A 14,206-nucleotide genomic window follows, 5' to 3' on the forward strand; every position below is an offset into this window, starting at 1 on the left:
ATATGATTTTCTAAGCACTCCTTGACCCAATAAGCAATAAAAGTAGAAGTTACTGGATTAACCTTAATTTTACAGATGAGGGGTTTGAGGCTCATAGATGGGGAAGAACTTGCCAAAAGTTCTTAGAGTCAGAACTAGGATTCAGGTCTGTTGCATGACTTCTTCTCAAACTCAGGTTACATGCTCATTTTCCTTGCCTTCCCTGTGAAATTAGGAAAGTTTCTCAGGGACCTATTTTCAACAGCAGTGCTAATCTCAGAATGTCAGCAGCAGCCTTCTTGGTACATGCCCTTTCTGTCTGGCTATACTGTTTCTTGATTATTCAAAATAAGCCCAAGGAGTCAACTGTCTCCTCATCCATCCCCTTCTGGTGAACCATCCCCAATTACTATTCAGCTCTTCAGGATTGATAACAGGGGGGTCTGAGGATACCCCGATAGGTGGGGGCTAGGGGCAAATTGTCATAAAAGATGTGCATATAATTCTAGGATTTTCAGATATCCCAGAGACCTGTAGGGGTCCACAGACCCCATACTAGTTGCTAGTCAAGGTAAATATTATAGATCAATTTCATAATTAGGATAAAAAGCTAGTTTATTTAGTGTTGATTAAAGGCAGCCATAAGTGATAATGTAGTTTTTAAAATACAATAAAACTTAAGACTATCATATTAGAGACCCCTGCTACAACTCCTTCACTTACTCAGCTTTTAACAAGTAACAACTTTGTTCTCAAAAAGGATTATTCTAATGAACTATGAGAATGTACGCACCTTGAAGACAGAGATCACAGTTCCCTGGTTTACTGTTGGACCCTCAATGCACAGCACAGTGCTGGGCACATAGTAGGTGCTCAATATGTCAAAGTCTCAATCTCCAAGTCTACAGCTATTGAATGAAGTAGCCCAGGCGGGAGGCGAGAGGGACTGGTGGAGACGGTGGGGAACTGGAGAGCCCATGCCATATCTAGAGGGCCATTCCAGCTGGTGGCTGCCAGGAAGAAAGGCAGGGCTAGGACTGGTTCACTTCTTACCTGTTGCAGAGAAGTGATACATAGCCCACTACAAATGAAAGAAGAAATAAATGAGACTTCACATATTTGGGTAACAGCACTTGGATTTAGGAAAAGGAGAGCTAAAGAGGGGGGATCTCAGTAGAGCTTGTAAAATCACCAATGATGGCCATGGTCTAATACCTTGCTATGTAAGGTGTGGTCATGGACCACAGACATCAGCTAAGAGCTGGTTAGAAATGCAGAGTCTCAGTCCCCACCCCCAGACCTACAAATCAGAATCTGCATTTTTAAGAAGACCTCTGAGTGATTGGTATGTACATTACAGTTTAAGAAACACTGGTCTGGTTTGCCGCTAAATGCCTGTGTTACATTTTTTGCAGTCGAATGAAGCTTCAACCAGAACACTTCAGTCTAGGGAGTGTGGGAATATTAGGTTGAACCATGTACAACTTCAGATATTGAACCATTCTGTGACCTACAAAAATGGCAATTTCAAATGAAATTTCCATCTCCACCCAACTATAAACTGTTCTGCACAAAATTGTCTGCTTCAAAGCCAGGATATCACTTGCTTCAAAAAGGCTCTGGTCAGATTTTACAAACAACAGCCCACAGGCATACAGATGACTGTAAGTTTCACACGAGAGACAAATTTCTGGCTTTCTTGGGTTATTGGAAGGTGCATTCGTACATGGTCTGCATTCCTCAGTGTCAGCAAACAGCTGGAACGAGAGGTGATGCCCCCTTTACATAGGGCATGAGCTCTCCAGTTACCCCCAGCCCCCAGGCAGCCCCCTCACTCATTTGCTTCTTGCCAGGACCCTGTAGGTATTTATTTGACGGTGGGACCCTGCTAGATAGTGAGTTTTAAAGAGAAACAAGGAAGGTCACATTTAGAAGCTGCTCAGTGAAGGGGCAGATGTGCTCAGTGATTTGGGTCCTGTCACGGGTGCTCCCAGTTGGTCCAGGTGTTTGATGGGATGTCCACCTTCCTGAGAGCTCTGTGCATCTGTCCCAGCCTTTGCCCTCTGGCTGATGCTTACCCTGTCTTCACTTCCCTGGGTTAAAGCTACTGAGAATGGTGCAGCGCTTCACACAACAGTCATCCTTAACTCCATATCTGCTTGTTCTCTTAACCTGGTATTTTTACAAAAACCCTTCCTGGAGTGACACCTTTTTCTCGAAATGGAGCTTTTTCTTTTAATGTCAAGCCAGTCTGTGCCTACTCATTCCAACAAGATCTGAGTGGAAACCAGTCTCCTTCCTCCCACTGGAGGGAATACACAGTCCCAGATCCTGTATGTTTTCCTTAGTTGACTCCACCTGGGTTACCTGAGCTGGCTGGGTCTTTATCTCCTGTTGTTCCAGTACACCTGGTAAGCCCCTAGAAGGCATCCCTTCCTCGGCACCGAGTGACACATTTCCACCTGATTCAGCCTTACCCCACCTGATTCAGCCTTACTGGACAGAGCTCTGCAAATTTCCCCTTGAAACAAAGAGAATGATGTCACCGTGAACAACATCTTAGCTGGTATCACAGAGGTGGGAAGAGAGGCTTATGGGGGAATGTCATGGTTAAGATTGTAGGTCCTGGGTTCAAATCCTGACTCTGCCAGTGCTTGACTGGGGCTTTGGGCATGACATTTAGCATCTCTGCACCTCTATTTCTTCATACGGAAAATGGCAAATATTAATAGTATCTACTTTGCAGGGCTCTTGTGACGACTCCATGAAATAATATCATGTTTCGCCAACTGGTCTTGCCACCTTCGTATCTTCGTGCCATACCTCTGTCTCATACTGCGCAATTATTTATTTTCTATTTTTCCTTAAAGTTGACTCATTTTCCCCTTAAGTACATACCATGGCTTCATCCAAAGGTAGAACACCCATGAAACCATGGTACGAAGGTGCCAGCTACATTTTTCTATGACCAAAACAAATATTTAATGAGCAAATTTGAAAAATGGACACCGCTCTGCTCCAATCGTGAGAAAACACTGAACAAACTCCAATTTAGGGACATTCTAGAAAGTAACTGACCAGTAATCTTTTCTAGTCTCAAATGCATGACAGGCAAGGAGAGATTCACAAACTGTCACAGATCAGAGAAGAGTAAAGAGAAATAATGCACTAAAAGTGGCATGGAATCCTGGATAAGGCCCCGGAACAGAAAAAGGTCGTTAGTGGAAAAAGTGGTGAAATTCAGATAACGTCTGTTGTTTAGTTAATAATCTTATTCCATTGTCAATTTCCTGCTCTTGATAACCGCATTATGGCCATGAATCATGATAACATTAGGAGATGCTGGATAAGGGATAATAAAGAAAATCACTGTACTATTTTGCAACTTTTCTATAAGTCTAAAATTACTTCCAGATAAAAAGTTTAAAAAACTGGGTACCAGTGAAGCGGTCTCTCTCTTTTGCCCCCTCTCTTCATTGCCTGGCAACTACCTATCTGCTTTCTGTCTCTATGGATTTGCCTATTCCAGGCATTTCATATACATGGAAGGCTACAGTAAGTGGCCTTTTGCGTCTGGCTTCTTTCACTTAGCACAATGCTTTCAGGGTTCATCTGTGTGGTCGCAGGTATCAGTACTTCATTCCTTTTTACAGTTGAATAATATTCCATTGTATGCATGGACCACATTTTGTTTATCCATTCATCCATGTTGATGGACATCTGGGTAGTTTCCACCTTTTGACAACTGTGAACAATGCTGCCTTGAACATGTGTGTTCAAGCTTTGTTTGAACAATTGTTTTCAATTCTTAACGGGTACGGGGTTTCCTATTGGGATGATGAAATGTTTTGGAACTAGATAGAGGTGATGGTTGTAAAATATCGTGAATATACTAACTGCCACTGAATTGTATATTTGCAAACGATGAATTCTATGTTACCTGAATTTTACCTCAATAAAAAAATGGGTACCACCAGTGGAGTATCTACCACGTTTTGGAAAATCTGTGCTTATGTGACCCCAGCACTTAACATAGTACCTGGTCCTCAACAAATGTGTGAAGAATGCTAGCCACGGTTAGTATCTTTGCTGGAGCGACCTGACAATTCCAGCTCCCACCCCAGGACTCTTTCAACAACAGCACATTGCTTTCACCAAGAAAGTTCCTCCGTGTTTAATCTACTACGGTCCTTGAAGGTGCAAAAAAGTCTCAGGGTCCCTGGGGTATCACCACGAGAATGCCTTGCTCGGTATTCATGAACTTCTCCCATTTTCACAGTATGCACACCTGGCTGATGTGACACAGCTGCCCACTTCCCCCAGATATGTGCTCAGAACAACACAGAATGAAAGTTCAACAGACACTAAACCAGTTACTTGTTGCCTGAACACTGAACCTATTTCAGCAGCTTATTCAACAAGTCTCCTCAATAGACCAGATGCTTTATTGACCCAGGACTCTACCCTACAATTTGCTGGTTAAGTCTCAGGGCCCTGGCACTGTTCATTGGATTTTCTAATGCCCAGTCCCATTTCCTCAAAGTACGTAGGGATACATTTCAATGTTTGAAATGAAAGCAAACGCCTCATTCATTTTGAGGACTTCATGAGGACCCTACAGAAAACTGAAGACACTCCAGCACAACCCAGATCAGAGAAGCGTCTTTCTGTTCAGAGCTAACGGATTGAGCTTGGTTGGACTGACGATTATCAGCAAAAGCTCTTCCTCTCTTCCTTGTCTGTGTTGGTTGTCCTCCATCCTTTGTCCCCAGATCTATTCTCCATCCTTCTCTAAACTTTTTTCTGGGCTCCAGGAGGAGGCTGACCCTTATGGGTATCAGTAGGTTCCTTGCCCTCTGGCTTTTGATTGGAGGCTTCCAATTTGAGGCACAAACAAGATGAGACAGGAGGAGGAGAGAGAGGCTGCTCCTTCCCATCTTCGCGCTGTGGTCTGGAGAGGTGTGCAGTTCTGTGTGAGCATGGCTTCTGCTGGGACACCCCTCGCCCCCGCCGCGTCCGCCACCCCATCCCACGGTCCAAAGGGCTTCAGTAACGCTGTACCCTCCCCCCACTTCATCAGGCCTGGGGTGGTCCTCACTCCTCTTGTTGCTAGTTTCTGGACACTTCACCCTCCCTTCCTGGTGCCTAAAACCATGTCCTTAAGTCATTCCTTTATTAAATTATCTTGGAATAAAGTAGCACGGCTGCAGGTACCTTCTGTTTCCTGTTACCCTGTCTGATAAATCTTCAGCCCCACTGCCCTAGGGATGAGGAATATCGAAGCGACGCTACGGTCAAGGGCATAGCAGGTCTAAACTGAATTACCCTAATGGCCATCCGCATCCTTACTAATAAACGTACAGAGCACCCAGTATGAGTCAAGCATTGAATGTTTCCAAGAACCCAGTGAAGTGGAGCCATACTCGTGTTTACAGAAGAGGAAAAGGACATTTCGGGAGAGACTAAATAACTTGCCCAAGGTTACAGGGCGAATGCTAGTGGTTGGATTTGAATCCAGCTTGGCCAGAATCCTGCCTCCTCTGCATCCCCTCACGTCCAGAGGCTGCTGAGACGTTCAAGAGCTGATGTCACGGCAAGTCAGACCCCCGTGCCTGGGAGGAAAGCTTGCTGACACTGAGAAGGATGCCAAAGCTGCAGTTTTGAATCACCCTTCGGAGCTCAAACACATTCAGGTGTGCCCCGGCTGTAAAGCCAGTGGTGGAAAAGGCAACTTTGGAAGATATTCCGGGGACAGACCTCAAGCTCATTTCTCAGTTCCTCAAGAGGCCTGGAGCCTGTTCTGCTGATGACAGAGGGAACTGTCACCTGCTCACTGCCCCTGCTGTAATGAGCATCGTGGAAGAGGGCTCGACTGGGATGCTAAACAGCCGTAAATGACATTGTCACCAGCCTTCATAAAGCACAGTGACTCACAGCTCTAAATAAAATGCTGAGGGAAAAATGTAAAGAAAGGCTGCCATGGAAAACACTGACATTCTGCTAAACTGCTGGATTCTTTCTTCCAGGAAAAGAGGTGCTTATGAGTGTGTGTGGGGGTGTGCATGTGTGTATATGTGGGGGGAAGGGGGGATAGAGATGGGGAGGCTGAATATTATTCTCTTAAGAAACTTGGGAAATTTTAATACAGAAGAAAGTCTAACTAAAGCTATTCTTGCCACCCAACTTTTTACTTTGAAATATTTAAATATAGAAACTTTAAAAGAATAATGCAGTAACACCTATAAACTTCCAACTATATTCAACAGTTATTAGCGTTTGCCATATCTGCCCTGTCTGTTGTACCTATCTACCCATCCATCCATCCATCCATCCATCCATCCATCCATCCATAATCTCTCTCTTTGACTCTATCTATCTATCTATCTATCTATCTATCTATCTATCTATCTATCCATCCATCCATCCATCCATCCATCCATCCATCCAACTACCCACCTACCTATATATTTACATCTGTTATCTCTCATCTCTCTATGACTCTATATATCTATCATCTTTGCACTGAACCATTTGAAAATAATTTGCAGACATCATAATGCTCCAGCCCTAAATTCTTAAGCATGCATATCCTAAACAAAACTCACAGCACCATCATTACACCTAAGATTCTTGCAAATTTCACCAACTATTCAGCTAAGGTTGTGTTTTACACAATGGCAACTGAAGTAGTAAATCTAATCCCCACTGCTCAGGAGAGAAAAGTCCATCTACTGCACAGAAACAGGCTGTCAGGGGGTTCTTGAACGGGGAGATTTGGGGCTTTGTGGCTGGTTCCCGTCATAAGACTTTCAAGATGAAATGCAGAGGGCTGCTCGACTTAGACACCGCTTTGGAACCAGACAAGAAATCCAGTCTGATTACACAATAATGTTCTTAAAAGGAGCCCTCCTCCAAACAAAATCGCCACATGATTTCATTCAACGTAACCTCCAGTTTTGACCGTAAAATGTGGCTCCCAAATGCCTTCTTGCTGTTTCTGAAAAGCAAATGAACTCTTAAAAGCCCAATGAAATAGCACCAGTAGGGAGATTCAGAAAGCAATATAATTTCTGGAGGCAAGCCTTGAAGAAGATACCCCCAAGAAACCCTGGGCATTGAAAACAGCAGTTAAAGAAACCACATTTTTGTGCACGTAGGAGCTTTGCATGTTTGTTTAAAAATAATCAACAAAAAAAAAAATATCAAACCAAAACATCCAACCAGTCTCATCCCTCAAGAGCACACACTGTGAGAAATCAAGGGATTTCAGTTCAGTGACCACCGTGATATTAGGGGAGAAATGACAAATGAAGGCCTTTTCGGCTAAGACTTAACTTAATAAACTAGCGCAGAGATGTTGTTGACTCTTTTCATTACCTGAATCTTGGTACATGAATATAATTGGTTTTCATTTTCCTTACTGAACATTCCAGAGCGAAGAGACTGCTTCCAAAATCAAAGAGAAAAACCTGCCCCAAATATGTCAAATATGTGGCTATAGAGTACTATTCTGACTTATCCATATTCTGATTTATCTGATTCAATTTTTATGCTTAAAACTCCTGGAATGAAATACAGCACAACACGATCCACGTGGCTGTTTCAATGACCACATAGGATGGATCGCTCACACCACCTGCCCGTGGCATTCTGCTCATGGCAAGCGGATCCCTTTCTTGGACGCCAGGAGCTGCTTGAGGGTAAGGACTGTGTCTTCCACTTCTTTCTGCCCCAGCCTGTCCTATGGGTTCTGGCCCAGAGCTAGGAGCTCAGAGTTTGCTTGTTAGATGAAGAAGCAGCTGTCCTGGCTCTTGTTCAAGACAAGAAATCCTTTAGATGAGGAACACTGGCTGCTCAATACTATCTGCAGTTGAGAGTTCACAAGCTCCCTTCCTCGTTTCAACCTGCAAACGGGTCCCAGAGAGGCTCACTTCTTTAATCCCCATGGTAGCAATTTAGCTGTCAGGCTTTGAATAAATAAGAAATTGCTGAGTATTATTTAATGCTGGTGGGCAAAGGTTCCTGGCAGAAGCTGAGGCACTTTTTAGGAACCCCTGAAAATCTACGGAATTTCTTTCAGGTGCCTTCAGCCCAAGACTCCAGAAGCATCTTGCATGGCCAAAAAGAAGGTCTGTGTTTTCTGGGGATCCCATTTGAGAAGAGGTGGTCTAATGATGGTAGGTGACAGAAGATGCAAACCAGAGGCGAGGAGAAAGAAAACATTGCCCAGGCTGGAAATGGAGACTTTGCCCCTGCAAAGGCATCTGTTTTCAATCCTAACAGAGCAACTTTTTTTTTTTTTTTTTTTAAGGAACTGTCAGCAGGAATCACAAATGCCACTGATGGACAAGAACGGGGCGAATGTTTTTCTCTGGCGAGACATGGAACGTAAGGTGGAAAAAATCTTGGAGGGGAGTTGGTCCAGGGCTTGTAAACTGAAATGTCTCAAAGTAGGCAAGTGACAAACAGTATTTAATGGTGGGGGCCTGTGACCTAAAGACAAGAAGAACGACCAAACCAAACCAAACCAAACTGAAACGCAAACCCTGTACCAGCCAGAGAGAACGTATCTGCACGTTTCCGAGTGGAGTTGCCCTTGGATTCCAGCTCCTTCATTTCACAGATGAGGAAATCAGGGCTGAGTGAGGGGAAGGGGCACGGCCCACATGAGCTGGCTAACTAACGGGTCTCTCTTTTTTGCATTTCTTTTCTCCGTTCTGATCATTGACACAGGCCTGGTGCTGTCTGTCTCCTTTCCAGAATCACATTTATACTATCTCACTGAATCCTTCTAGCAACCCCATGCAGAAGTTATAATCTCCATTTAATGGATGACATGCCTGAGGTTCAGAGAGGTTGACTCACTCACCCCGAGTCACAGAATCCACAAGTGCCCGAGCCTGGCGTCAGATGCTTCCCCAGATGACATCCTCGTTTGATTTTCGGTGCGTGCTCTGCCTTTCAACCCGGCTGCACTTGACCCAGTTCAGCATCGGAGACCCTGTCACTGAGAGGGTGCTACAAATCCGAAGGCGACCGGTTCTGATGCCACCTCCTCTGTGAAGTCTTCCCTGATACCTCCAGTCACCCATCCGCGGCAACATTTCACCTCTACCTCTCTTGTCGAAACTTGTTTGGTGCCCACTACCCGACCAGACTGCAGGCTTTGTCAGAGCAGGGCTCACGCTTTAATCCGAGCGCCTGCCCTTGGGACCCGGCACTGGGTCTGCCATTTAACACTCACCATCACACATCTGACAAATGTGCTGACGTCTGCTGCGGAACCACACATAACTGCTGCTCATCTTTGGCTGATCATTGGTAGATACAACTATGCCAAGATCCATGTCCGCTGAACCCTGTCAGCTACACTTTTATTGGGGACTCAGGGGCATTTTCTGTTGCTAGATCCTTTTCGCTTGATAGACTCAAATGGATTCAATTTTTCCAGAATTGCAGGGTCCTGCTCATCATCCTCCTTCCCTAGGAATGGACGTGGAAGCAGCAGAAACATATGCAGCACTTGCAAAGGTTGGGAGGGAGCTGACCTGGCTGCTGAAATGAGCCCAAACCAATGGCTTTGGTGAAATCAATGATAAGCAGACAGGGTTTATTAGCCCCTGTGATTACCTGGTTCCTAACGTTATACCCATTAGGTCACTTTATAAAGGAACTTCCTCTCTGAAAGGACAGATGGATCAACCAAAGGGGCTAACGCCCAACACTAGATGAGGACTCGGGTCTTAATGCATGGCAAGGTCAAGGTGGGTAGAATCACGCTCAGTCTTTCCTGAACAGTTCGTCCAACCTACGATGACAACCAGGAAAGAGATGGAACTGAATTTCCTTTCAGTACAGAATCTATGGGGGATTCTTTACGCTGAAGCAAAGGTGGCATTATCATAAACAGGCACTGGGCAAAGAGCCAGGACACTGAGGTCCTATCCTAGCATTGTCAATACCGTGCTGTGTGACTTTCTGCAAGTCATGTACCTTTTCTGGGCTTTGGGTTCTCCATCTGTAAAATAAGGGTACTGGATAAGAGCTGAGGGCATTAGAAGCTCATGGAGAAGTCTGGTTAAAAATACAGAAGCTTCAAGTCTCCCCTGGGGACACTGATTCATTAGCCCCGGGGTAGGATCTGGCATCTCTGCTTTTGACCCGTTCTTTCTGGATTATTCTGAGGTTGATGGTCCGCTGGGCTGATGTTTGGCATTTGCCAGATTAGATATACCCCAAAGCGATCCTGTATTAGAATGAGGGAAGGGGTCACGTTTATAGTTGTGGCAGCTTTTGTGTTGTTAACTACATAAGCCCACACTGTCCGGTGGTGGTGGAGGGAAGCATATTCCCCTTTACTCAGACTGGCCAGATGAAAACTGCTCTCGGAACGCCAGGTTCAACTGCTGAGTATTCTGGTTGCTAACAGGAAAAAGCCCCGGTTCTAGCGGTCATGACTGCTGCCCGCCCCTCTCAACCACGTTCCAAGGCTCACCAAGGTTTGCACAGACCCAAGACCCTGAGTGGCAGGCAAGCTAGTGAGTCTTGTCATAAGACGCTCCAGAACATACACCCAAGAAGGCAACACAGCCAGACCTGTGTGTGTTCACAACACGCGGATGAACTGACCCCCAAGTCTTCCTGCATCCTAGGAAATTAACACCCCCACCGGTGGGTGGGAAAGTTTCTGGGTAACTCTCCGGTTGGTACCTTGGACAGCTCCCTGTGGCTCAGCTGCAGGGACCCTCAGACAGCAGCCTACCCGACTATAGGACCCCTAGCCGCTCACCCTTTCCGGTGAGGTCCTTCCCCGGGGAAGACAGAGCCTTTGCGGGGGCTGGGGGTGGGTAGGGAGGGCTGGCTTTGGCCATTTGGGGAAAACAAAGAGGCAGGAAGAACAAGCAAACGGCAGGCTGATCTAGAAACCACGTCCACACTACCGGCCCCAAATGGTACCACAGAAGACTTCCCTTCTGAGTTCTCCTTCTTCTATAATCAATCCTGGTATAAAAGTACTGTTCCCAGATCACCTTTCACATATGTTCTCACAAAATCTTCAAAACAACCCCTTGTGGAAGTTATTGTTCTCAGTTTGCAGATAATGGAACTGAAGCTCAGATAGGTTAAGTGATCAGCCAGGGGTCACACAGCCAATGGAGTGAGCTACGCCTGGCTTCAAGCAGGGGTCCTTACCAGATCTCTCTACTATGTTGCCTGCTCTTTCCCTCCATGGCTGGGCCTTTGGGGAAACTCACAATTTCTGGAGACACAGTCATGTCCCTGACTGTTGGCGTGGCCTCCAGCCGTGCAGACGTAGCGGGAAATGAGGCTGTGGGTGCTGAAGCAGGAGCACAGACTGCTTCCGTGCCCAGATGTGGCAACCCCCCCCCCACATTAAGAAACTAAAAGCTGGGACTGAGGTCTCCAGTTGTGCCACTTACCAGGTAGGTGGTGGCTATGAGTGGGTCGCTTGGCTGCCCTGCCTCAGTTTCCAAAGCTGCAAAATGGGATTCAGATTGCTGTGCTGGTGACCTGGGGGGGGGTTTAAAAGTATTCCTGGGGGTATTCCAAGGATACCTCGTGTGCAACAGCACCTTGGAGACGGCACAAAGTTGTGCACTCTTTCGGGGGCTCCCAGAAACTGGATTGGTGGAAATGATTGGGGTGGAAAGGACTGGGATGGTGGTGGTGGAAATGGTGGGACAGAACGACTCCCTTTGGATACGTGCCAAGCCTTCTCAAATCTGAGCTCCTGAGGGCAGAGGAGAGCGGACAGACATGACTGCTGCGGGCGGGCTGGGGCACTAGAGGCTCCTTCCTTGTTTTATCTTAAGTTCAAAATAACAGTGGGAGAGGGGTGAGACAGGGAGGGTAGGAAGGAGACGCAAGAGGGAGGAGAAATGGGGATATATGCATATGTATAGCCGATTCACTTCGTTATGCAGCAGAAACTAACACACCATTGTAAAGCAATTATACTCCAGTAAAGATGTTAATGAAATAAAATAACAATGAGGAAAATCAATGCTCCCTTGCACCTTTGTGAACACAATATGTTTGCCCCAATACCAATTAGGGAAACGTGGAAGAAAGAGGGAAGTTTGCCCTCATTCCTCTGGGGTACCAGGCTGAGCGGCAGCTGCTTCCTTCTCTCTCCCCAGGTTCCGGACCACCAGAGGCCAGATGATGCGTCCTGGGGGCCCTCCCAGCACCACACGCATCTCCGCCCAGGGATGCTGTCCCTCACGGTCAGTCGCGTGCTCTTCTGGGGCCCGAGGTTGGGGTTTGAGCTGGGCCATGGGAGTACTTTCACATTCGTGATTTTTTAACGTCCCCATGACAGTCGCACTAGAAAGGTATCGTTTCCCCCATTTTACAGACAAGAGAACTGAGGCTTAGAGAAGTAACGGGACTAACTTAAGACCACATAGCAAGTAAACGGTAAATCTAGGATTAGAACCCAGTGGTGTCACTCGAAAGCTGCCTTCCGGGCGCGCGCCTCTCCTTTCTACGTGCCGCCCGAGACGGCGCGGTCTGAGCGAGCCCTCCGGCCGCAATGCCCTGGGGATGGAGGCGAGGGTCTCGAGGTCTCTAGAGCACAGTTCGGAGAACCCTGTCCGGACTCTCGGGCCCAAGGACCCCGCGGGTGGCTCCGGAAGTTGGATCTCACGGGGGCCCTGTTCCGACCCTTGGCTACCTGGCGGTAAACCCACCGCTCGTGGTGCACCGTCCGGCCCCGATTCCCAGCAGAGCGTGCCCCTCGCCCGTCCGGGAGCTCTAGAGCCTCCTTCGAGCAGGAGGCACAACTTTCCCAGGTTCCAGGAGCCAGCGCTCTTGCACGCCAAACCCGCCCGGACGCAGTAAGTAAGAGGTGCAGGCGGTCCCGCCATTACCGGGAGCGCAGTAAGAACCCTCGCAAAGTTGGAAACCAGGCGGGAGCAACAACGTCTCGCAGGAGCGGAGCCCTCCCGGCCTCGGGCCCCCCACCGAGGGAGGCGAGCGGTGCCCAAGAGTCCGCCATTACCGCGGGCTCGCGGCGGCCGTGCCTCGGGAGAGCCGGGCACGGAGGAAAGCTGAAAGTTGAGGTTGGGCAGGTGCAACGATCCCCCGGGACTGGCGTCCCCCAGCCTCCGGCTGCCCGCGGCGGGTAGCGCGAGGTGCCAAAAGGGGCCGCCATTACCGCAGCTCCGAGCCGAGCGCGCGGCGGAAGAGGGACACCGGTCCCTGCAAAGTTGGAGCGCGGCGGGCGCGACAACGGCCCGGGAGCGGAGCCCCCGGCCTGGGGCTGCCTGCTGGGAGGAGATCGAGGCCCCCTGGACCAAGTTGGGATGCGCGCAAAGCCTGCGCCTCCCCGCGAGCACTGGGGGCTGGCGCGAGAGCGGGGATCCCTAGCGGCCAGCGAGGGCATGCGGGACGCCTGGGCCGAGAACTCACCTGCTGCCGAGCCCGGCAGTGCCGAGGCTGCCTCCTTGCGCTGCGCACCCGCCCGCCCGCCCGCCCGCCCGCCGCCGCCTCCTCCTCCTCCTCCTCCGTTTCCCGGGCGTCCGCAGCCACCGCGCTCCCGGTTCCAAATCCTCCCGGTCCGCCGCCCCGCGCGGCTGGAAGGCGCCAGTCGCACCCACTCACCTCTGGGTAGGAGACGCGCGCATCCCTCGCCCTTCCCCTCCGCTTTGTGCATCTCGGATCCCTTCCCGCCCCCTCTCCCCGAGCCCCACCCCTCCCAGGTCCCCTCCCCTCCCTCCGCCCCAGCGAACCCAAGTTCGGGACGGAGGCCCTGGGCTTCCCCGGCGCAGTGCCGGGCGCCCCGCGCGCGCCCCTGGCTCACCCCGTCCGCCCGGCAGCCGCTCGCCGCCTGGCTGCCCCGAGGAGCCGCGGGGCTAAGTAGCTCCTCGCCCAGAGGCCGGAAACGCGGCATAAATATGTAGGGGCAGAGCCGTGAGCTCAGCGAGGGTCGCGAGGGGGAATTTATTTCTTAATGTCCCTCCTTTATCCTATCATCGCTGAAACAAATTAGCGGTGACGTCCAACCCGGCTGGTTTATGGGTGTGGGGAGGGAGACGTCGCAACCCTCATTAAAAGAGCCGCTCTGGGCTCCAAAGCATACATCTTTTATATAACCCAATTTCCATTTTTTTTCTATCAGGAAACACACACACACACACACCCCGTGACAATTTCTGGGAGCCTGGATGGGGCTGAGTGTAGCCACAGGGCAGCTCCCTTTGGG

The 14,206-nt window shown here is 48.8% G+C and overlaps 1 protein-coding gene across 1 annotated transcript in view; it reads right to left on the minus strand.

Moving 5' to 3' along the window:
- NOS1 (nitric oxide synthase 1) overlaps window positions 1-13,653 on the minus strand; it is a 106,614-nt gene extending 92,961 nt beyond the window's left edge. Inside the window, exon 1 of the mRNA XM_059040340.2 lies at window positions 13,606-13,653. The gene's annotated coding sequence lies outside the window, so the exon portion shown is untranslated. The remainder of the gene's footprint in view (window positions 1-13,605) is intronic.
- Between the last annotated feature and the right edge of the window lie 553 nt (window positions 13,654-14,206).

This window comes from Kogia breviceps, chromosome 15 (genome assembly GCF_026419965.1).
Source record: "Kogia breviceps isolate mKogBre1 chromosome 15, mKogBre1 haplotype 1, whole genome shotgun sequence".
Lineage (NCBI taxonomy): Eukaryota > Metazoa > Chordata > Mammalia > Artiodactyla > Physeteridae > Kogia > Kogia breviceps.